Below are 25,451 nucleotides of genomic sequence, written 5' to 3' on the forward strand. Positions count from 1 at the left end.
ATCTAGTTGGTAGTATCTGGCCATGGCACCTCTGTACTAGCGGTTATGTGTCAGGACAGACAGGGGTGTGTGAATGCCTAACCTATGGGGACAAATGTATACCAGTTGTTACGTGTTATACCGATCTACATGGCTATTAACATCCACATTGTCAGGCTTGGTCTACATGTCTTGCACTAAGGGGTCCTGTGTATACCTCTGGACTGGCCAGAGTGTGTCAGAATGTCCACATATATTGGCCAATTTCTCTGCTGTAGTCCACAGGAGCATTACGTGCTAGCAGTGGTACTGTACTATGATGTCCTTAGGATGCCTGTCAGTAGCCAATGGCGCACATGTTAAAAGCAGATATGACCTCCCACACACACCATGTCTGTGAAGACAGTCCCTATTACAGCAGCAATAGTCTACAAATATACCTGCTATACACACCTGACATCCTCTTGCACTATGAAGTTGGGACTATAGGGGCTGAGGTAGGGCTACACTCCATGTTCAGGACCTATGGTGAAAATATATGTATATATAATTATCCAGATATCTACATAGATATATATACATATACATATCGACATATATAGATGGATATGTATATGTACATATATATATATATATATATATATATATATATATATATATATATAAACACCCAGATATATACATATACAGAGCAATATATGTCTACACGTATACAGATAGAGATACATATGCACATATACGTATGGATATCTATATATTGACAGTAGTAGGTTTATCAGAATAGATATGTATGCACATATAGTTATAGATATTTACATATATACCAACTTAACTTAGGCATATCTGTACACATAGGATATGCATGCATATATAGCTATATAGACATATATTTATATATACATATACATATATCTATATATACATATGTGTGTGTGTGTGTGTGTACATATGAAAAGATGTACACATGGCCATATATATGTAGCACTATACAGATGTGTAAACAGACATATGTATGACTATACATGTGTATGTACATGTAGACATATATAGACCTATTATATGTATACAACCATATTCCTGTCATGAGTAAGCCTCACGGTTGTGTATACCCTCCCAGATGTATCTCACCATATGTATCTGCTATGTGCACATTATGATAAAACAACATATGTGATGCAACAGTCGTATTAATAACAAGGACTACACAATTTAGCAACTAAAGGCAATTGTTCAATACTACTCAATATGTGTAGTGACAGCTATATTGGTAAAACAATAGCTCTTTTCACAGTGGTCATGGTGTAGTGGTTAAGTGTTGTGACTTCAGTGTACAGGGCCCTGGGTTCAAGACCAGCAAAGGCTGTTCATTTTGGTGCTGGGCAGAACAAGGGCTGTCAGATACAGAGTGGTTAAGGCAGTTTTAAGCTGCTTTAAGGGGGTGTGCGGGATTTTGCATGAAGCTAAGCAGTGCTGAGCTATAGGTAAACATACGGGCACTTACAGAGTATAGGTATCGCTTACCAGTGTGCAAATCACCTTAGCTGTTATATTGCAGCAATGGTGATACTTGCTAAGCATGGCTTATCCCTGGTAACCAGGACACACCACCAAGTATGATAATCTGCAATAACTGTATGTAATGCCATGTACAATGCATGAACTTATGTGTTGTCATTACAGTAGCAAGGGGTGTGAGTGTCGTGTGTGGGACAAAGACATATATGAGGCCTGTACAGCACCATCTGTCTGAATGTGTTACATACTGGCGTAGTAACCCAGGGTATGTGCTGTCACACTGGCATGTAGTGTATCATGGCAGTACTACTGTTGACAGTGATAACCCAGGCAAGAGCAGAGTGCTAAATGTAGTACTGACAATAGGCACACCTGCAGGCATCACTGGACACTGTGGCCTCCCTGTTGTATCCCTGGTGTGTGAGCTGTGTCAGAGTATATACCCCTTACTGGGTAATGATCCATCATGTGGAATGTAACCGTAGACTACCATCTGCACAGCACATGTTAGTGAGGGAATCCGACATGTAGTTATGGCATACATATTGTTGTCAGACATCTATCTATCAATACAGTCATGCTACTGCATAGCTACTTGCCAAGCTGATGACTGTCAGTCCCTCTACAGACGTGCAGATGGCAGGTATCCAGCTGGGATATGTACAGGCAACCTAAGCTTGATTACCACTGACATGTCTGCCAAGCTGGGGAAGAAGTGGCACATATAGGAAATGCTACCCTGTACGCACCACATGCCATGGGTACCTCCACTGCACTACCACAGTCAACTGAACATGCTTCAGTACAGGTCACCATCACAGACACTAACTATGTGCTGTAATGCATGTTGCATACATGTCAACTTGATCACCTCAGTGGCCATGTGCAGGAAGCACCTGGTGGATTGTGTGATGCATGTCATTCTCACCATGAGGGTCACAACAGTATTGTCTGTCAATTGATTGCCCACTGCCACCTGGCAGGTGGCAGGATACCAATGCACACACAACCCCTACATGACCCATCTTCCCTTGGACGATAGCTAGGTACACAGCTATGACCACCTGCAGTGAGGCACCCCTGTACTGGCACATGTGTACGTGTGCATGACTGAGTATAGCAGTGTCTGTGTGTTAGCACACCTGTACTTGGGAATTCCATGAGGGCCTTCACAACTAATGCAACACCCATTGCCATGGTCAGTTGTGGCTGCTGCTGTATGGGACATTAGATGTACCTTGTTAAGCTCCCCCCATAGTGACTACATGAGCCCTGCAGTACCAGCACAACAGTGTTTTACAAATGGGTTGATAGGCATGGAATACCCTTTGTGTTCTGGCATCTGTGTGTAGTTGTGCATATCCGTATATCTGTAGAGTACAGCATTCCATGGCCACATGCTCCTATTACAATACCTATTGCCACACAGTAGTAAATATAGTGGTGTTGATGCCCATAGGTGAGGCATAACAATGCAACACCCTACTACACGTGTGGCATGTGCATGAGATGCATATCCCTGTAGTACCACTGTTGGGGTATACTATGGGTTGTGTCGCAGTCGCAGCCAATGTCTGATGGTGGATATGGCAGATTGTCATCATGGGTTTCAGGGAGTACAATATCCACTGGGGGATGTGGGTGCTGTGTACACTGTCATTACACCAAGGTACCCCTGGTATATGTCATATGTACCACATTATGGTTACCACTATCATCATCAACCATACAGGTAACTGTTACCACAATCCAAGCCAGTTATGCATGTGATGTGTGCAGCCTACCTATAACACATTGGACACATGGTCAAGTTAGTTAGCAGCGATAGGCCATGGTATCTCAGATGTGTGTCTGGATGTAATGTGTCTGTTAATGTGTATATGATGTTATGTCACACTATGTTTTGTCCAAATACACCCATTACATCCCCCATTAGCATACTGTACATCTCTGGGGATGTTCTGCATATAACATGTAACCTGGGACGCACCTCACCCTGAACGCTGTGTGGTGTGTGCAATGTAAGCCACACACTTTGGTATCACCACATAGCTAGGTAGGGGTCTAGTACCAGTGTTGCCAAGTAACAGTGTGCATGTATGTGGATGGGTCTACATCAGGTTGCAAGGTATACACGCCTCAGTGGGTCACCTGTCAATGTGGCACAGGCAATAACTGTTTTAGTTATCTATGACATGTGTTCAACTGTACCACAGATATGTCACAGCCATGGTGTTACCACAGTGACATAACCCATTGTGGAATATGCAGACCATCCTTGTCCTGATACATGTACACCTACAACACAAATAGATAACATTATTGGGACTGCAATCAACCAGTGTTACTAACAGCTATAAGTCATCATTGATGGATGGCTACACTACCTGCCATATATGCATTGCACTTCACTCCCTACATGTTACACTGCAGTACTGTGGTACACTGCAGTACAGTCACTGTGTGCATCAGAACCATATCAGCCTGTCCCTGCACTGATGGCATGGATGACAGAGATGTGGCACAGGTATCATCATATGCACAGGGTGTGATGTTGGTTTGCCAGAGGCCAAGGGTGGGCCATACATTTGACACCATATGTGTGGGTGAGGGGTGCACTGTGGTGAGCTGGGTGAGGTGATGGGGTGTGTGTAGGTATGGGGTTGCCCTAGGTGTGTTTACATAGTGTGTGGGTATACATACACACAGTTCTGCCATGTGGCTGCCCTACACAGGTGTTTATGGACAGCTGCAGACCATACCTGGCAGGTTGTGCAGTTCACTGCCTCCAGCCATGGACATGTGGACTGTGCCTGTCAGGGGTTCCATGGGTACATCCAGGTACAGGCCTCGATGTGCTACTGTCACCTGCTGATGACAAATGTCCGCTGGTACCAGTCCCCCTTGGGACTGGCCAGGACCATGTGCATGTTGCCTGCTGTGGTGTGGTGTGAACAGCACATCCCCCACACTGCCGGGGCTGCTACTGCCACTATGGGAGGCCATTGGTGTTCTAGCACGTCCACGTTGACTGCCAGCTGTTGGTGTTGCTGGCCCACGTCCATGCAGGCATCAATGCATCCCCACCACACGTTGAAGCACAGACACACTATGGCCGATGAGGGCCATCATCTCACCATGCCATCTATCTGTGAGCTTTGTATAAGCACGGATGGCACCCGACAGTTCACGGAGGTTGTCACTTATAGATGCGAGAGCATCCCTCTGCAGCCTCAGGGTCTGTCTGGTGTAATGTTCCATACGTGCCTGCTCTGGCATGACAGCCTAAATCATGCACCTGCTTGTACCAGCTATGTTGCCAGGAGCATGATGTCTAGCGGCTGTACCACGAGCACCCTGGGACATCTGCCTATGTGGTGCCCTGCCGGATATCTGGCTATGCCTGCTGTGACCAGACACAGTAGGCATGGTTACCACACTTTCCTGTGCACTGCCACCAAACGCCAGCTGCCCCTCCACTATAGCCACTGGTGATAGGGTATGTGTAGGCAATGAAACTGTGTGCGAGGTTGGGTGGCTAAAAGGGGGATGTCAAATGTTGGCACGGTGTCAGCCCATGACAACCTCACCTGTGCCTCAACAGTACTATCATCATCTTAGGTTTCAGTATGGACACCAACATCAGATTGCATGCAGGAGGGACCCTGACCCACCTCACCACCTGTGGGGGAAAACAATAAATGCACTTTAAAACCTGCACAGCATTGCCTAACAGTACACACACAGACACACACACACACACACACACACACACACACACACACACACACACACATATACACACACACACATGTCCATAATACCTACCTGTCCATGGCTGTACAGACAGTCCCACATATATGTCCATGTGGTACCCCATCCTGCATCACACTTGTTATCATACACACATTGATACCACTCCTTAACATATCAGTCCTCTAAATGTCTACACAAGTGGACACACCACAAGACCTGTTACTACATTACCTGCCTGACCTGTGTGTAGTGGTTTCACATGGCCTCACTGCTGTCATTCGGTATGCACCCTCCGTATGTTCGGACATCATGAGCATGGCCCCTATATGTGTGGGCTACTATGTTCTATACATAATATCACACACTGGTGTGGGATGTGTATGCAATGCTCAATACATGCCTATCATGTGACAACTGTAATATATAGAGACACTCCCTGGTGTTGACTAGTACTTCCCCAATGCATCTGTAGTGCTGCATACATGGGTTGTAGGTGACCTCTCTGCTGAATGTGATATTAAGGGTGTACCTGGTGTCTACCTTCCCTCTTGATGCCTGTTCCATGCTACAGACCATATTATACTATCAGCTGTCCGGTGATTACACACATGACAGGTATTCCTGGTGTGTAATGTGGCAGTCCATGCCCATGTACTGCACGGTTCCAAAGGGAGGTATAGCTGTATGAACACCCTACAATCTCACGTGTGCATACATGGCCACCCACACAAACACACACATGCACACACGCATCCTATATGCATCACCCTCCCTCCACTTCACCAGAGTGACCCTGCAGACAAACTAACTAACCACCAGGATGCACACACACACACACACACACACACACACACACACACACACACACACACACACACACACACACACACACACACGCACACACACACAGGTAAGGTTGCACAATGATAGTACACACAGTCCTCCTATTACCCATCTGTCAACATGCAAAACATATGCTACAGAACAAAATGCAGTTCAGCTATATTCAATCCATGATAGCAACAATATACATGTGTGTGATGCATGTGCTGTGTCACTAGGTGATACCCCTTCCCCTGGATACCACTGCACACTTGTACACAGTATTGCTGTGCACCTGTTCTGCACTCTGCCATGTACTGTGCACCACAACTCACAGGTGTATGACCCATTGCGGAATGTGTAGTACTGTGTCAGTTATGTCAACTTTAATGCTCACAGCCCCTATGTTTTTCAGCAAAACATACCTGGGATAATATGTGGACAGTTGTCATTGGTGAAAGCCTGATGCCTGATTTACAGCTCTCAACATCAGCGGAACATGTATGACCAATCCAATACCATCAGAGCATACTGTGGCTATGGGGGGTGTATACACCCTTCCTGATATGATGTACCCATCCGTGATCTGCACTGGGACCACATCACTGCATATCTTAACAGTACATGTGCCCAATATGTGACATATGTCCTGTACTTTCACATGTAGTGTCTACGGAATGTGTTAGGTGTGTGGATGCTGACCACGATGCATACACTCTGTGTGTGCATATGTGTGCTATGATGGTTTGACGCACCTCTTGTTGTATGTACTACAGCAGTCACCACTCCTGGCAGGGGTATACCAGCGTGGGCCATCTGCAATTGCCAGTGTATGTTCCGTCTGCCCTACACATGTCCCCATACTCTGCATGATTGCAAGGTCTACTCATATGCACATTCCTTGGTGTTCACACACTGCCGTCACTATTGCTGTGGGAGTAGGGTTATGTCTGCCACAGGTCCTGAACATGACTATGTGCAGATACTGCCATTCTTAGCATCCTTAGGATACCTGCTGCAGTGCACTAGTGTGTCATGCTGACACCACCCTTCCTTCTTCCCTTTTGCAGATGTATGACAAGTATGCCCTGCAGGTGTGTCACTTTGCAGTGTCCCATACACTGAACACCACATGTTACAGCCTAGTCCCAGCTGATAGTGTGGATTACTGTAATGCCATATGCCATAGTATTTCTCTGCAGCAGTTGCTATTGTTCTACAGGCATATACACTGGTGTTGCACTGTATATGGATGTTGTTCCAAACATGTCCCTACTGTAGGCCATGTCTCCCACCATTATGTTACTCCCTGTAGACACATTCTGCAATGACAGGATGTTAGTTATCATGCAGGTGTTTGACATACCCTTCCAATACCCCATCATGGTCACCCCTGTGATGCCGTGCATTTCACAGCAACAACACATGCACATGCACAGCATGTATTCTGGGTAGGTGTGTTAGATGTGTGCATGGAATATACCATAGCCATTACATGCTCATTGTGTTGGCAAGCATCTAAATAAACCATACTCAGCAGCTACAGGCTGCTGCCTTGGTGGTATCCTGGAGGGACCTACATAAGAGGGTGAGAGATGCAATGTTAGTGGCCACACCTGTGGCAGTGCTACAGGGTGGGTGCAGTAATACAATACATCAACAGTACATTTCCACAATACTACCACATCTAGATATTTGTTTATCACTACTATGCAGCAACACAATATATCTATGACATGATCTACCCGTACCGATGCAGATGTATATGCAATAGTGGTCTACTGATGTGCCCTGTGTCCTTATGTGCATGCTCCCTGGCCAGTGTGTGGGTGACACCCACCTCCACAAAGGTGTCCGGCAGTTGGTGACCGGCCGGACGGGCAGGTGCCAAGAGGCTGGCCAGGAGCTCCTCCACACATGGCAAGGTGATCCCCCTGGACTGCAGCAGCACTCCAACAGGCATTGTGAAGCAGGTCAGTACAATGATGCCGGACCTGCTTATATTTGTGGTTGTGCAGTCTGACATCACTGACACTGTAGACTAGGTAGTTCCACAGGGTGGTCCACTTCTGCTGGTCATGGGCAGCCCTGCCAAACAGCACTGGGTAGTGCTGGATTAGGTATGTGATGAGCACTTCAGTTTCAGCTGCCAAATAAGTAGGCAAACATGTATGTGACATATTGGCTGAAAGACATAAATATGGAAACAGGTTTGATCAACACATACAGCAAGGTTACCGCAGTTCGTACTACACATCTCTGTCACCCTCCCCACCATATCAGCTTCAACATACTGTACACACAAGTCAATAGGTATGGCTACAGCTTACCTACCAGTGGGACAGATATTGTATTACACCACACTTTCTGCTATGTGATTGTAGCCATGTTCCCTGTGTGGACACTATCATTGCTGGCCTGTTACAGACTATTCACCTGCATGCCATTCTGAGGGCCACTATGGTTCCAGTTATGCCTGTGGTATGGCTGCTTTGTGATTGCTGCAAATCTGACATTCTGTGTTATTGGGGATATCTATGCATGCTGTTGGACATGTTCCGGTATTGTGTAGACTATTACTACCAACATATGTTCTATAACAGTGACACAATAACATGTACATGTAGTATTGGCCAGCAGAACCATCTCACCAAGCCCATCTGCCCATATTACCAGGCCACATCACATGTGTGTCCCAACCTGGGGCCTCCTCCTGTATTGGTCCAGCAATACCATCAGGTGAACCAACCCAGGGGATGTTGTTCCCCATCCTGAGGGCACACATAGACATGTTCCTGTCCCCTGAGGTCAGCTCCATGGACACATGTGGGATGTGCTACATCACTCTGAGGCGCCCAATACACATTCACATGGCCAACATGCTCCTCGTGCTCAGCCTCCAGGCCAGGCAACTTCAGGACATAGACTGCTGTTGTGAGTAGCAGTGGGTGGGAGACTTGTTCCCATTGTGCCCATATTGGGGCCCATGGGGCACCCACATCACAGACCACACACACCATCCAGGGTGTTTACCCACCACATGTGTCACATACCACCCCCGTAGACTGTCCTCTATATCTACCAACCCTGACCACCTCCACGACTATACCTGCCATACTTCCCCATATTCCCAGTCCATACTTCACAGACGAGGGCAATGTGGTCCCAACAAGGGAGTAACATGTGACATACCCGTCCATGTTGCACACACTGCCAGCTGTAGAAATCTGTGTGAATTGCTATGTGTGCTGTTGCCTTGCACGTAGCATGCATCACTGTGGTAGTAATATGGGGACATGTATTTACATGCATATATGTTTGTGTGTGTGTTTGTATATATGTAGACATGTGCATATTGGTATATATCTACATATGTGTAGATATATGTGATGTATATATGTGCTCATATATATGTCTACACATGGGTATTTGTATATTTGTGGACATACATGTTGATATATATATATATATATATATATATATATATATATATAGTTATATATTATATATGTGTACATATGTACACATATGCATACCTATATGTGGGGTACATTCAGACATCAGATCCACAATCTCACAACACCTTCCTGCACAGCTGCACTGTTCTGCCTTGCTACAACACAGACAGGTGCCACATATGGGCACAGCCTGACATTAGGGGGGGTATATGTAGGACCAGATTGCAGGTAACCCTATTACACACCTATGGCATTCCTGCATGCTACATTACAGATTAACATGAGTATCCTGCAAGGGGTGGGCTGTGGGTCCCACATGTCCATCATAATGGCATTACGTCCACCATCAGCAATTGGCCACATAATATATATACTTCCCATTACACAACACACACTATGATGGTTTACATCTGGTCAGTTAGTGCTGATCTGTGCAGTTGATGGCTATGGCCTACTACCCACAGGGACAGACACTATTGTCTATAGCAGTTATTCAGTTGAACATCATTACAACAACACCTGATGGCACATATAAATCATTCCACATCATCTGTCCCATTATTATGGATCAGGTACTACATTTAGTTACATGCATATATACTTCACATACCTGTTGTGGGAATGATGTCAGTTCTGGAGGATTTGCTGGATGTTACAATGGCTTTTTTTTCCTTTGGCTTTTACTTTGCCTTTGCCTTAGGCTTCTGTTTTTGTTTTTTTTCTTTCTCTCGCTTTCTCTATCTCTCTCTCTCTCGGACAGTTTCCAGTAAATGGATTGAGTTGCTTTGAATAGATTGCAACATGGCTTTAGTAGGTGATGCACATGATCAGGTGATGGCCTCTGCACCAATCAGTGTCCTCCAATTGCTACCTGCATGCAGCTTGCTGTGTAGTACTTCCAATTACCACTGTCATGGCAACCACCTACTATAAATCCTTACATCATGTGGGCATGGTCCCTTTACCTTTCCTGTGTGATGTACATCCTTCCTGTGTGTGGGCATCAGTGTTACAGACAGCAGGTAGCAATACCTCTTATAGGAGACCCTGCACACTCAGGCCAGCTACATATTTGTAGGAGGTTCCAGAACTACAGACAGAGTGTGAGTAGAGTTGTGGTATGCATTGTATAGTACTGGTGTTACAGGGTTTGTGTGTACATACTAGTTTACCTTGGAATGCAGTCTGTCTGCATAGCTCTCAACTGTGGGCCTATCTTCCTGATGGCCAGAGGTATGTCTATTATGTTGTGTCTGTCCACCACACAGGTCTTGTGTCAGATATTTTACTGGCAGTGTATCTGTGTTCAGTGCTATCAGTACATGGCTACATCCATGTATGTTTCTAACTTCAAATCCCTGACTAAGGGTATGTTGCAGACTATCCTGTAACACCAGTGACTTGCTTAGTGTATGACAACAGTTTTACACATATGGGCCTGTGTTCCAGCCTCTGACCTCCACCTACATACCAGGCTTTGCACATATGACATGCTGTCAGAGGTTGTTCTGTAGTGGGCTGTGTATGTGTATGTCATGCTGCCATTCCTGCCATCAGTCCACTGCTGTTGTATCCCCAACACATATGGTGGGGCTGGGGCCATATATGTGTGGGCTTCACCTACACAATACATATGTGCCCTTATGCACTCCAGAGACCAGTGTATGTAACAGTGGTACATGGCCCTGTATTAATGAGTCTAGGGGGGTGCACCATAACTAATCTAAGCTGTTACAACATGTGGGGGTATCAGGGATAAGCTGCCTTAAGGTATCTGGATGTACATTACCATACACGTCACTTAAAATTAAATTAATTAAATAAATTGGGTAAATGCAGGCCTACTGCCTCCTGCCATGCAGACTGTTCTGTTTGTCAGTGTGATGGTGATGGTGTCAGTTATGCCTTGTTATGTAACAGTTACATCCCATTGTGTCAATTGAGGTCTTTACCCCCTAGGTATTGTGTACATAGTGTAGATAGAGGCTGCTGAACTATACATCTGCATTACTTACTGTTGATTGTTTGGTATCCTGTGGCCCAGTCTGTCTTTACTATTGCACTACTTGAAGGCCTCTGCCTGGACAGCGACATTTGTAAGCCTTTCCAGACTATTGTATTAGTATAACTATTTCACAGTTGCAGTACTCTGTTTATATGGATGTCAGTGTCTAAGCTATATGACATGGCATATGCAACTGTAATAGTACACAAATAAAGCTTTCCCATTTTTGCAAACCTGTGTGTGGTGTTAGATCCTTTGACCTCTCTGTGGGTATATGTTGCAGGCAATGACTGTCATTTGTATGGGTGGCTCATACAGTGTCCAGCTGTTAAGGTGTTAACTTTAGGCATAGTGGCTGTTCAATATTGTGTGTACCTTCTACATATGTATCTTACTATACATATCTCTGCATGTGTATGTGCAGTTGCATATCTCTCTCTCTCTCTATATATACACATATATATATATATATATATATATCTGCTGACATATATATATATATATATATATATATATATATATATATATATATATATATATAAAACTTGCTGTATATATTTAGACATATAGATGTAGACATATAGATCTATAGATGTATGCATTTGTATATATATATATATATATATATATATATATATATATATATATATATATATGCATATGTATATATATATGTTTACATTTATATATATAAATATATATCTACATATATAGATATGTTGTATCTGTTTAAATATTAATATATATATATATATACACACACATATACATCTACATGTTGGAATACATTCCCTGTACTGTTGAATGACTGGGCTGGATGATATGTTTGTGAAAACATCAGAGTTATGTATATCTGACATGGCTTAGTGGTAAATCGCTTTGGCTATGGTGTGCAGGGTCCCATGATCGAGCCTTACTGAGGCTGTTTATTTTGTTGCTGGGCAACAAGGACCATTGGATACAGAGTGATTAAGGCACTTTTAAGCAGTTGTAGGCAGGTTTGCTCGGGTTTGTGCTGAGGTAAGCACTGCTAGCTTCAGGTTACATTTTCTTAGACTCAGTTAGCTTCTAGATTGCTTAACCAGTGTAGGCATTACTTACTCCCATGCAAACAGGCTTAAACCCTCTTACTCCTGCTTAAAAGTGCTTACTTTCGCTTACCCCACGCTAATTTCTTTAAAAGGGAAGGTCCATTTCTTCTACAGCAACAGCTGTGCATATACACTGAATTTGGAGGTAGATTTGGAAACTCAAACCCCTGGGAGGGGGAGAGGACAACAATAATAAGTTGTTATGCCGATTAGACCAAATTACATGTGTCCAGTGGACATGTGTGCAAAATGGACAGCTATGTATGGTACGAGATTTTTTTGGGAACAGATTGCCTTTTTTTTTCCAGGTGAGAGTGGGATGTTGGGGAGTGATAGTAGGTATATTTGGGGGGGGGTAGGCTGGGTAGGTTAACAGACAAGACAAACAAGACGCATACAGGTGTGGTATGTGACACATGTTGGGGGTAGACACCTTGATGGGGAGGGGTGTTGGGAAATCGGAAGCCAATGAGCCCCCTAGTGGAAACAGTGTGACTGAGGTCCCCACCCATGGGGAGTCACTACCGCACCTTCGCAGCCTCGAAGGTGGCTGTGCTGGGGGCTGCATCTCAGGGCCAGTCTGACACTCTAGTCATGACACATGGCCCTTGAGCTGGCATAGCAGATCACCAAGCTGCTGGTTGAGCTCACTATGCACCATGACCCGGACCTGGCGACGGGTGACAGGTTCCTCTCCATGCCTGCTCCCAGGGGGGGCGAGCCCCATCCCCGAGGTGGTTCCACCCAAAGGTGGTGTAGGACCAACAGACAGGGAGGTCTTGGGTTGGGCCCCAGACATGCTGGTGCCTGGTGCCACAGCCAGCTGAGGTGGGATAGATGGATCTGCTGGGACCGGCCTTCCCAAACGTGCTATAGTGTTTAGATTTTATCATATGTGGATTAGTAATAGTCAACAGATTCCAGGGTTAGGTATAACAGCATGCATAGATATTCCCATTAACCCAGACACCAGATATGGAACAGTTGAATAGAAAACAGAACACATGCACATGCATATATGGGACCACAGTGGTAATAAAAGCAGCATGCAGGTACATTGATGGCACCATGACACCAATGTTGGAATAATTCAATATAACACATGCATGGGAACAATTAAAATATTTATCAAACAACAGGACATTATCAGAACATTGGAGTCATTATATTCCGGTTGGGGTGGGTATGTCGTTTATTGTTGGAGATATGGTGGGGGGAGATGTCAATTAACAACTAGCATATTCCTGTAGTCCCCATTACTTTCCTAATCAGTGCTATTATCTGTACCTTACAAGTCTTACTACACTACTCTATAGCCTTAGTTTGGACAGTGATATGGCTGTCGACATCATTGTACATTAACTGATTTTACCTGCAGTATACACCTCTTATCTGGTATATCTATGGAGGGAATGTATGTTAACACTAACTAACTGTTTCTACACAGATTCTGGGATGATGTTGTGCACATGGCTATCCAACCCTTTCTGCACAGACTCTGGCCATGTGTTGACCAAATGCATGTGAACTGGGACATATCTAGAATATTGCCCTCTCCAACCTTTAGTGACTTGACACACACACATATACATGCTTTCATACACAGTTATATTATGTAGCACAGTGTGGGTGACAGTGATACTTTATTATTCAGAGAAACTGCAACACTCACAGTGCCATACAATACCAATGTAAACAGTACCAGTACAGGGTATCATTCTTGTATTTCTTGGCACAGTGTTGGTATCTGACAGACCTGTGGGAGAAATGTTTGTTAGCACTACCTGATTGTTGCCACACACAGAACCAGATTCCACATTACTATTATGCACATACATCTCACTCTATTACTGTACACACTCTGGCCACTGCTTGACAAGATGGGTGTGTGAATGGGACATACGTGGCTTCTTAGTCTCATAAGGTTTTGATGAGTTGCTAGTGTGCCAGCTTTGTTCTCGTAAATGTGTGTCAGTCAGTTGCATTTCCTGTTTGCTGCAGTACTTGTCTTAAACAATACAGGTTTTATACAGGCAATTAATTTACTATTACTTTTAGATTTATTTCCTATTACAGTACATGTAAGAGTATTACTGACCTGTCTCACTTCGCAACCTCTCCAGGCGACTGCCATGGGCCTCCTGGTTCATGGCCTGCTCAATTGCAGCTGTGGAGGACATAAGAGGAATATTTAGCCATACCTATCCATGATATACATGAGCTGGCAATTATTAAACAGGTAGTGGACTGATACTTACACACAGCTGGAACATCCCCTGCCATTCTAGCCTCTTGGATCCACTGGTCCAAGAGGTCCCCTCTGTGCCACTTCAGGTCAGCATAGTGATGCCTGATCTGCTGACCAGTTTGGGCACTGGTGAGGTCATGGGCAAGATGGTCCCAGGCCTCCGCCTTATATTGGGAGCCCTTGTACTGGCCCTGCAGCAGTCTCTGTTCATTGTCTTTGACAAGGAGCCCTGCCATGACTCTGGAGTCCTGGATGCACCAGCACTGTGCCCGAAAGTGCACACCCTCTCCCCTTCCTGACATAGTGCCTGCAAGGAAAGCTACAACCAGTTATGAGATGTATTCCCACCTCTTGGGTTTAAGTAGGGCCGATTTCCTGCAATTTTTCATGATTGGTCAGTTTTGAAAAAGCTAAGCTATGAGCACGATTGGCATTGTTTAAAGGGATATAAGGCACATTGAGTTAGCTGCCCTACACATTGCTTACACATCCTAAGCTGGCCTGTGCAATGCTTAGCATTGCTTACATTTGACTTTTTATTATATTTCCTTTTTGGCATTGATTTATTACTCATTACATCTTATATGTATGCCTGGTATCCATGATTCATGTGTACATAGACTGTATGGGGTCCTTGTGTTTTATTGGGGACTTCAACACTCTATTACAATTAGACCTCACTTCTGGGTTTACTGCTGTACTCCAGTTCACATATTTATGTTATGTAGTGGGTTATGGAACATATGTCTCTATACTGATTCCTTTCACAGGTTCAGTTTAATTTTACTATAGTGAAGACTTGTTTGCTGATACCTCATTCTTCTGTACTTCTATGATGGCTTGGTGGTTAACTACTCTGACTATGATGTACAGGGTCCTGAGTTCAAAACCTGCAACGCTATTTATTTTGTTGATGGGCAGAACAAGGGCCATTGGATACAGAGTGATTAAGGCACTTTTGAGCATTTATAAGTGGGTTTGCACAGGTTTGCACAAGGGTAAGCAATGCTAACCACCGGTTACATATGCTTACAGAGAGTTAGCTTCAGTATTGCTTAACCTGCATGCACATTGCTAACCCCCAAGCAAATGGGCTTAAATCCGCTTACTAGTGCTTATATATGCTTACTACTGCTTATTGGTGCTTATACCTGCTTACTAGTGCTTTATTCATTATGACACTGACACCTCACATGTGCATTTGCTACAGTACTCCAGTTCATAAATATATGTTATTTAGTGGGTTATGCAACAACAATATTGGTCATAACATGCTTTGCCAGGGAAAATGGAATATGCTGCAGTGGAACTCGAACCGGGAATGCCTGCTCATAAGGTGAATGCTCTGCCCACTACATTATTGCTATGCTGCTTCATTTGCATATATCTTCATTGTTATCCTCTTCAGCCATTTAAGTTGCATTAACCGTAGCTAAGCGTTGGGCACACCCGCGCACCTATGGTTAGCTTTAATTGGAGTTTTAAAAAAAATAAAAGGGTTTGTTTATTTTATTTCTATATACTAGCTGTTGTACATGGGTGGACAGTTGGTGGGGATATGCGGACACCTATGAGCGATCTCGCCTTAGCCCTTTCGGCTGTTCTTCATTGCAGGGGAGTGTATATTCTGAGAGCTCTGTTCTCAGACACACCCCCTGCAGTCTTACACGCTTCATGTAAGATTATGACCTCAGGCAGTGCACCTCTTTACTATGCATGACGCGCTGCCGTCCTGCTCCTAAACATCTGCTTCCGTGCAAGACTAAGCTAGTCCTGCAAGGAAGATTAGTAAATCTGGCGGATTGTCTAACAATCTGATAGTTCTTCATCAATCAATTATAAAACAGCTGTTGTCATCCATTTGCATATACAGGACTTTGCTGGAAAGGAAAACTATACATTAATTTGTAACCTGTGATTTTTTTGACTTTTTAAGACTAACAGTTCCTACATTGGTCTTTGAAAGACTCTTTTTCATTAAGAAGTGTATTTGCAACATATTAACCTGGATATTTTTGAAGCACACTATTGTAGCACTGTAGGTTGTATGGCACTGAAGGAGCCTAAAAACATCTAAGGTACAATGATTTGGCTCTCTTTTACTTTGCTGGCTGCAGTTCTTTCAACCTTTAAACATGTTTTAAATGTTTGTTGTGAACAGGGAAAATTAATTTCAAAGAGGCATCTTCTTTTTTACATAATATTTGACTGACATCATACATCTTCTTTTGTTTAGTTTCTAGGGCGAACTGCTAATGCAATTGTCATCAATGCCTGCATGCATTTATCAACCTCCAATTGCTATATATTTCTTTATTTTAATCACTTATGTAAAATAAAGAGAACAATTAAATAGCAATACCTCATCCCTTGCAACATTACGTAATCTCTCTCTCAGATGTTCTAGCTCTACCAACTCTACAAATGTATTGTCTATCCACCTACCATCACAATGATCATGAGTCTTGAGCTGTCTTCTTGTACATGTTGCATATAGCAGTTCTGTTATAATTCCTCCCCAGAAATTAGAATATTACTCAAAACTATTTTTGTACTGCATTGCCACCTCCACCATTTTGTACTGCACTATTCTACATTTGGCTCTGTCATATTATTGAATGGCCACATTGTCAAATGGCATCTCATCAACAATCCAGGCCGTAATCCCCACATCTCCTGCTAGTTATATATACCAACTCTGAGATCACACTACAGTGAGAAAAGGACAAATTTCCCTATCCCTACTGTAACGAGATTTCAGTCAGAATGGTTCAACAGTCTGCATTGTCAACAAGATGCCGCTCAACAGTGTGGCCGTTCCATGATATGACATAGGCCCATTTCATGTACTACTTGTTCTCTTGCTGTCTATGCCAGGGTGAGACTGAAATTGGTCAGCTGTGATCACTGCCATACCCTGGTTAACATATTTAAATGAAGTAAAATAAAGCTGGAATCTTTATTAATGTATAGAGGAGATCAAGACAGCATAGGTGGTCCTATGAAAGCAAACTGAAGGAATGCAAACATATCTTACTACTTCTTTAGTTATAGAAATTGCTATACAAAATCAAGTAACTTATTATTTGAAATAGCTGTATTATGGTGAACCATACAGCTATATATTCTGTAGTGTCCGAATCTAAAACCCTTCATCTTAACTGGCACAACAGTCGTATGAAATCCCCTATAGTGTGGTTAATGAGCAAAGAACCCCAAGGATGCATCCCCTTCTCATTCATTGCATCAGAATATACCAATACGACATATGTGTAGCTTATAGCAATTATAGTGGATACTGCTTTCCTTAAAAGAGCACTTTAAGGGCTTTCACTGCTAGTAACAATTAGCAGTCAATGCCATGGTACGTTACCTAATACTGTCACATCTCTGTGTAGCATGCTGTATAATTTGATTTTCATGCAACATGTTTTAAAAGCAACTTGTACAGCTTTTATTTATTTATTTTTTATTATGTCTTTGTTGTCTTGCATTCATCCCAGGCACACTTCTGGGCAATGTAAACCCCAGTGTCAACTGAAGTACTTTCTGTAATTCAGACGAATAATGCATGCAAAAAATTACCAAGGGTTTGTTAAGAATAGTAGACAACTGTCTGTAACTGTATAACCACAATATATAAATAATAACCATCATATATACTGACATGTTATGTGAATGTTTTTGATGATAGGAAACTCTTATGCAGCAGAGCATAACAGCTATTCAGTAAAGAAGCAGCAGACCTGAAGAGGAATTCATGATTCTAAAACACAAATCTTATATGAGTGGGTCATCCATAAGTTTTTATGCAGGAGCAGAAATTCAGCCATCTGAGTCAGTAGTAAATTAAACTTAAAATTCTTAGTTAGAGTCAAGTGTCATCATACAATCATTTAATTTGCTGGTACACAGTACAATTAAATTAGAAAAGCAACTTCTTTGTTTACTTGATAAGCTTCACTAAGAAGGAATACTTGCTTTAGTGATTGCCTTGGAGCTCTTGTCTAGCTAATTTCATTGTTCAGAGTTGCACTCATATATATATATATATATATATATATATATATATATATATATATATATATATAGATGCAAGGAAAAAAGGCCTCAGATCTGTAGGATGGAGCTTGTTCACAGGTCATTTCCTTGAGAGTATGTGTTGAACCAGTAACATTTAGTAATAAATTCTTAGATGTGTACTTATGTTTGTTTACCGGGGTAAAGCACTGATCTCCGTGGACCTTTTTTTTCAGACTCCGCCTAGGAGCACTGCCTGGTTAATAAGTGACTTGTTCAGAGTCACACACTTAGGAAATGGAGACTGAAATAATCAAACCTTGCACCAATGGACCACAAGAAATCACTCCTTAATCTTCTGCTCCAACTGCCAGAAATTCAAAATGGAACCATGCTGGGATTCAGAAGCTCAGAATTTGTAAATATGAAATATGTGGTCAGAACCTGGCAATTTTGAGCATTATTATGTCTAATTGATTAGAAAATATTAAATTAGATAATGTGCAACAATAAAAGACAAGTCATTACTTTGTGTTTGTATAGAAGTGAATATGTTTTCTTTGTCTGGTCTACAGTGTTTTACTAAAGGGACACTAAATTCCAATACAAAGTTGAAAAGGTAGAACATTATTTTTCCTTCTGTTGTATAATTAAATACAGATAAGTGGTATCTGGCCTGTCTGGGAATACGAATATACAGATATATGTTGTGTCCCACGCATCTAGGATTTTTTTTTTGCCCTTTCAACAATCTTAGTCATCTTGTAGGAATGCATGTGAGAAGTTTCAGAGACAACATAATGAATGTAGAAGTTTTTTTTTTAAATTCTTGTGGTCTGTGCATAAAAAGTGGAAAAAGATATATGTATTTGAAGTTAATATTTGATACAAGTTTTGGCAGGCATGACGTGCTACATAATTGGTGTCCATATGTTCATACTTGTGGAAATTTCTTCAGTATTTCCATTTCTAAGAAACAAGTAAATCATATTTTATTTATTTATAAGTAGCAGTTTGCAGGTAGCATTGGGAAGAATAAGATACTCCAGGGTGAGGAATATCTGTCCTTTGCAAATTACTGTCCCCTAAGTCTTCATGTCACTTTGCATATGCATTATGCTTTTCTTTGGCCAGAGCTGGAACAATATTACTTTTATCTACCATCACCTATACATCATGGTCTTCTTTTTTCGGCAGGTATGACACTTTCTGATGGTCAGAATGCAAGTGTATTTTGTACAGCTGAATGATTTGGAATTGTTTATGCATGTCACTGAATGCTCCAGAAACCTATGCAGGCAGCTTCTTGAGATGACATTTGTCACATATATATATATACTCAGCATGGCTGGATAAAAGTTTTATTCCTTCAAAACATTGTTTGGTCCTACTTTCTCCTGTAGCCATCCATAATGTCAGTAGAACAGTTGAGAATTGGCCTTTTGTCCGACAAAGTACCAATAAAGCAACAGCTGTTTCTTCTGCCTGTGTGGGTTACAAGATAAACTGCAGAAAACCTGAGAATCAACATTTAACTATTGAATAGTATTATACTATTTTAGGTAAAAGAAAAAAGGATGTTGATAAATGAAAATGAACCATTCCAAATGCTAGAAGTGATTGGCTGCACAACTTGGAAAAGACCTTTTACATAAATTATTTAATCAGCTAAGCTTGACAATCTATGTTACATGCATATGTTTGTGTATGTATGCATTTTTATATATATGGAATATTTTGGTGTTAGTTGTTAACCTTCATTACTTTATTTCTACAAAAAGAAATAATTTCAGTCCAATTTTCCTGTAGAGGTCCCAGGAGTGCAGTCATCATAAGTGTAAGTCCATTCCACAATGGCCCACCAACTCACCACCCCCAATCCTTTGGTTATATTATACAAACCTCCAGCACAGACCATTCTCATTGCTCAATAGCAGCCTATTTACTTACAAAACAGAGGTCTTTTTTCTAAGGGACATTAAACATGTGGTCAAAACTTCAAATGTTAACATTATGAGCTGACATTTTAGTTTAGTATCTGTGAATCCTGATATCATGAAATACATTAAACATCTGTCTCAAAATACTGCTAACTGCCATTGTTACAAATTTTCATTTTATTTGGCAAATATTTTCTCATGGTTTTACTGAAATTCACCATTACTATACCATGTTTATGAAAACTTTTACATGGGACCTCAAATTATGAACAACTTCACTGCCCGCACTTTTGTTCTAAAATGAAATTACAAAATCACCTTTTAAGATAGAATTGCACAATGAAACTTAAATTTTATGATATAAACTCATAAGCTCCACATTCTGAAAGTTTTGTCTACAAAATATTGCTATATATCAAAGTACTGAGTTTGCATTTAGATAGAGAGCACTGTCTTGCCATTTTATTTAGAATCAAAACTTTTGAATGAGCTTTACAAATCAACATCTATGATACCTTGCCTTGTGAACAGATGCACTAACCTTGTAGCCCCTTCTGCAATGTGTATACTGCTTTTTATTAATTGCTACCCCCCCATGTGTTTGCTGTTCACAGTTGCTCCACCCACTTCTTATTTTTTTATTCATTGCTTATAATCCAGGTTTGACTTTCCAGCCTCCCAAATTCATACTGAATGTTTATTGTCTAACATCACACATTCTACCTCCTAATTTGACCTCACCATTTATGACATCAGTGATCATCCTTTTAAATATTACTGTACTGGGAAGTATTGGTGCTTTAGAACGTCATGTGTGGAGTTTATCTCTGATCACCAGTCACTAGTAATTGAGTTTTTTTTTTTTTTTTGGCTCCAGTCTCCTTCTGTATTTTGAGATTCTCCTTGCTTACTGTATTGTCCCATTAATTGCCTCTGGCTCATTCACTCCTCAATGGAAGCACTATGTACATAAGGAATGATATTATTATCTGCATGAGGGATCAGAGTTTTGACTTTATCCTCCTATTTTTCCCTGCCCTGTATCCATAGATAGATATATAAAGGGTGGGTGCATGATAAGGTGCTAAGTGAGATGCTGCCCACTCCCACAGCTGACATAACCATCACATGCACTAGCCTCTTGTACCAAGCACTCCATGTATTCTTAGGTCTTCCCCATGGAATTAACAATAAGTGTAAATCCCAGACATGCATGCCCACCCCTTTCCCTGACAGGGGAGCAGGCATTGCCAAATAATTCCTCTCTCATGTCCTACAAGCTCCTCCAGTGCTCAGGTTGTTAATCAAACTAGGGTTACATGGATGATATTCAGGGCTTTATCCCTCAATGCCATGGAGCTGCCTAGTTACAGACTTTGTAATTTTTATAAATTTTGTCTGTTTGTGTCCATATCTCTCAACCTCTTAGCGCAAGAAATGTGGACAAAGCTTAAAATAATGGGGGGGGGTGGCAAAAACCCCAAATTAGGGACAGATTTTAAATATTGCTCTTATGAATTTAGAAATTAGTTAGACTAATGGGACTTATGTTAGCATACATTTTCTGAAATATATGAAGTTTGAAACTCAAATGTATGTCATTACTTAGTGACTTCAATCCTCAGTGATTTGGCAGACAACCACAAATTTTATGAGGAACAGATGAAAATATAAAAACAATCTGGACAGCTGAGAGCTATAAGTGCTGCACTTTTCTTCCAGCTCCCATAGACTTGTGATTTCTATGGTTCAAATAAATACAGTATGCTTGTAGCCTCTATCTTTGGCTTTGTATAGCTGCCAGTGTCATGGCTGAAAAGGGTCTTTTATCATTACACTTCTCTAGTCAGTTATCAACTGATTAACTGCATAGTGCCTTGTCTAATACTCAAACAATATGCTGTATTTTTGTACTTGGGCAATATTCATATTAGTCACTACATTACTACAAAGCAAACGCTAATTTATACTTTTTTATATGACAGAAATATGCTGTGTGAAAGCATACTTTAAACTGTACTGGACCCCAAGTTATCCATGATGTTTGTATTGAATATCATACAGGGGCAGCTCATGCTATAGGACTGCAGGACTGCAGCCCCCCACCTGTAGAAAAAAACGAGAAAAGAATAAAAATTAAAAAGAGTCCCCCCACCTGTAGAAAGAAAAAAGAAAAAAAAAATCACTAGTCCCAAAACTCCACACATGCATGCTTGGAGTTCCTGGTACTCAGAACTCCAGACTGCTGTGTTAGGCAGTCCGGATAGAGATCTCTGCCCGGCCAGCCCAGATGTCTGTGCAGTGATGACTGCAAAGACCAGAAGGACACTGGACTGCATTGCCTGCAGGCTGAAGGGAAGCAGGGGAAGCAGCTTGTGCAGGCTGCTACAGGAACTATGGAGGACAAACGCAGTTGCTGCTACAGACAAACAGAGTGTGTGTGGTGTGTGTGTGTGTGTGTGTGTGTGTGTGTGTGTGTGTGTGTGTGTGTGTGTGTGTGTGTGAAATGCCCCAGTTGCTACATACTGGTGGCTAGAGCAAACACATGGTGGTGGGTAGAGAATACTCAGGCTTGAGCCCTGTACCTTGGGTGCAGGTAGTAAGGGCCTGAATTCTCTACCCACCACCATTTGTAAATAATTTGCACATTTTTGCATCATATTTGTTCTGTTCCTCATAAAATCTGTGGTTTCTGTATGTTTATTGATGCTGGTAAAGTCAGTAGTGCAGTGGTGCACTGGTAGCATTGTTACCTGACAACTACAAGTTCTCTGGTTTGATTGTTGGCTGGGGTGTTTTCTGTGTGGAGTCTGGAGTGCTTCTCCCTGCTCTGCTGAAAATTGGCTTTTGTTCCAAGTCAGACTTTTCTGTTTAATAAATGTTAAATAAAAATGACAGGCATATGAATTTCAGACTTCATATTCTTCAGAAAGTACATGACCTTTTATTCTAGCAATTTTCTAAGTTTATAGCATGGATATTTGAAATTTGTCCTTATTTTTGGGACTGTATTCACCCATTATTGGCTTCATCCAGGTTTTTTGTGCTAAGGTTGAGAGCTATGGTGAGAACTGAATTCAGTGAATATGATTGGGGGCTGTATTCCCCCATTACTGGCTTTGTCAATGTGTTTTTTGCTAAGAGGTTGAGAGGTATGGTGAGAACTGAATTCACTGAATATGTTTGGGGGATGTATTCCCCCATTATTGGCTTTGTTCAGATGGTTTGTGCTAAGAGGTTGACAGCTATGGTGAGAACTGAATTCACTAAATGGTAGTCATTTAAGTTTCAGTCTTCCTCTCTTTCACAAAACAGCTGATTTGGCATAGTGGTATGTTGCTCTGACTGTTTTGCACAGGATTCCCCTGGGTTCAAGACTTGGCAGTGCAATGTATGGTGGCAACACAGCATTTTATTGTAGCAATTTTCCAACATTATACAAGCAATGTTTAAAATGTGTTCCTGTTTTTTGGGCTTTTGTCCTCACCCCCCACCCACAATAAATTTTGGCTTTTTCCAGATTTCTTGTGCTGCAAAGTTCAGAGATACAGCAGAGTGTCGAGTAGATTTTACAAACAGCTGAGAGCTGCAGGGGAAAAAAAGTTTAGTACTGCTTATGGTGCATCTATTTACATTGTTAATAGCACAACAGGTAATATACATGCTTTTGATGCAGAAGGCTGTGGGTTCTACTCCCACAGTAGGTAGATGCATTGCTGATACTGTACTGTGCTGTAAATGGGGTGGATGCTGCAGTCCCTTTTGGTGAAGATAACTAGTAACTATGAACCTGTTATCAGTTTGCCATCCATTCCCTGCTGGGATATTACTAGCTTATAATTTTTTAATGCAACATGGGCAATTTATTCCTCAAGGGCAACAACCACTTTATTTGTAGATGAAACAATGACATATAAAGTTGTTTGCTAGCAGCAACCTCTTCATTGGTTATAGATTTTTTTAATGTGGAATTTAGATGACTTTTACTTCTTCAGAGATTGTGCATATTTATTGATACTGGTGGACTGTAGAAGTTTGAGTAGACTTTTATGATGGAAATGTAAGTTTGAGTAGACTTTTATGATGGAAATGTTCTGATTTGGGCAGTTTTGTCATTATTGGTGCATGCATTTTGTTTCATTGTTTACTGGAAAAATGTTCAAAACAATAAATTTAAAATGCCCTGTAAGGTGTATCAAAGAGCATGTGTATGTTTCATGTTCAAGGGGCCTATGATTTGAAAACAGCCCAAACTTAATCTTTATCTGCCACTGGCAAAATATATTTTCTTTGAATGTGGGTTTCAATGCTGTTTCAATGAATGTGAGTTTCAAGGGCAGAGAAGTTTTAATGCTAAGTCTATTTTCATTGTGAGACTGCATTGCTTTGTTTAGCAGATAGCTATTAGGGTCTGTGCTGTAAAATACAAAATAAAACTTTCAAATGAAATCCAAATCATCGCAGATGTAAAGCAGTATGCACATTACAGTGATTATGGCAAATGGGATGAAATAACCAAGGAATGGGACATTGGAATGGCTGCATGAAGGAGGCTCCATTCGACCATGATCTTGTGGGGGGGGGGGCAGCAAACTCAGACAGCCCCGGTTGAACTAT

Source organism: Protopterus annectens, chromosome 2.part0 (genome assembly GCF_019279795.1).
Source record: "Protopterus annectens isolate FY-2018-M chromosome 2.part0, PAN1.0, whole genome shotgun sequence".
NCBI lineage: Eukaryota > Metazoa > Chordata > Ceratodontiformes > Protopteridae > Protopterus > Protopterus annectens.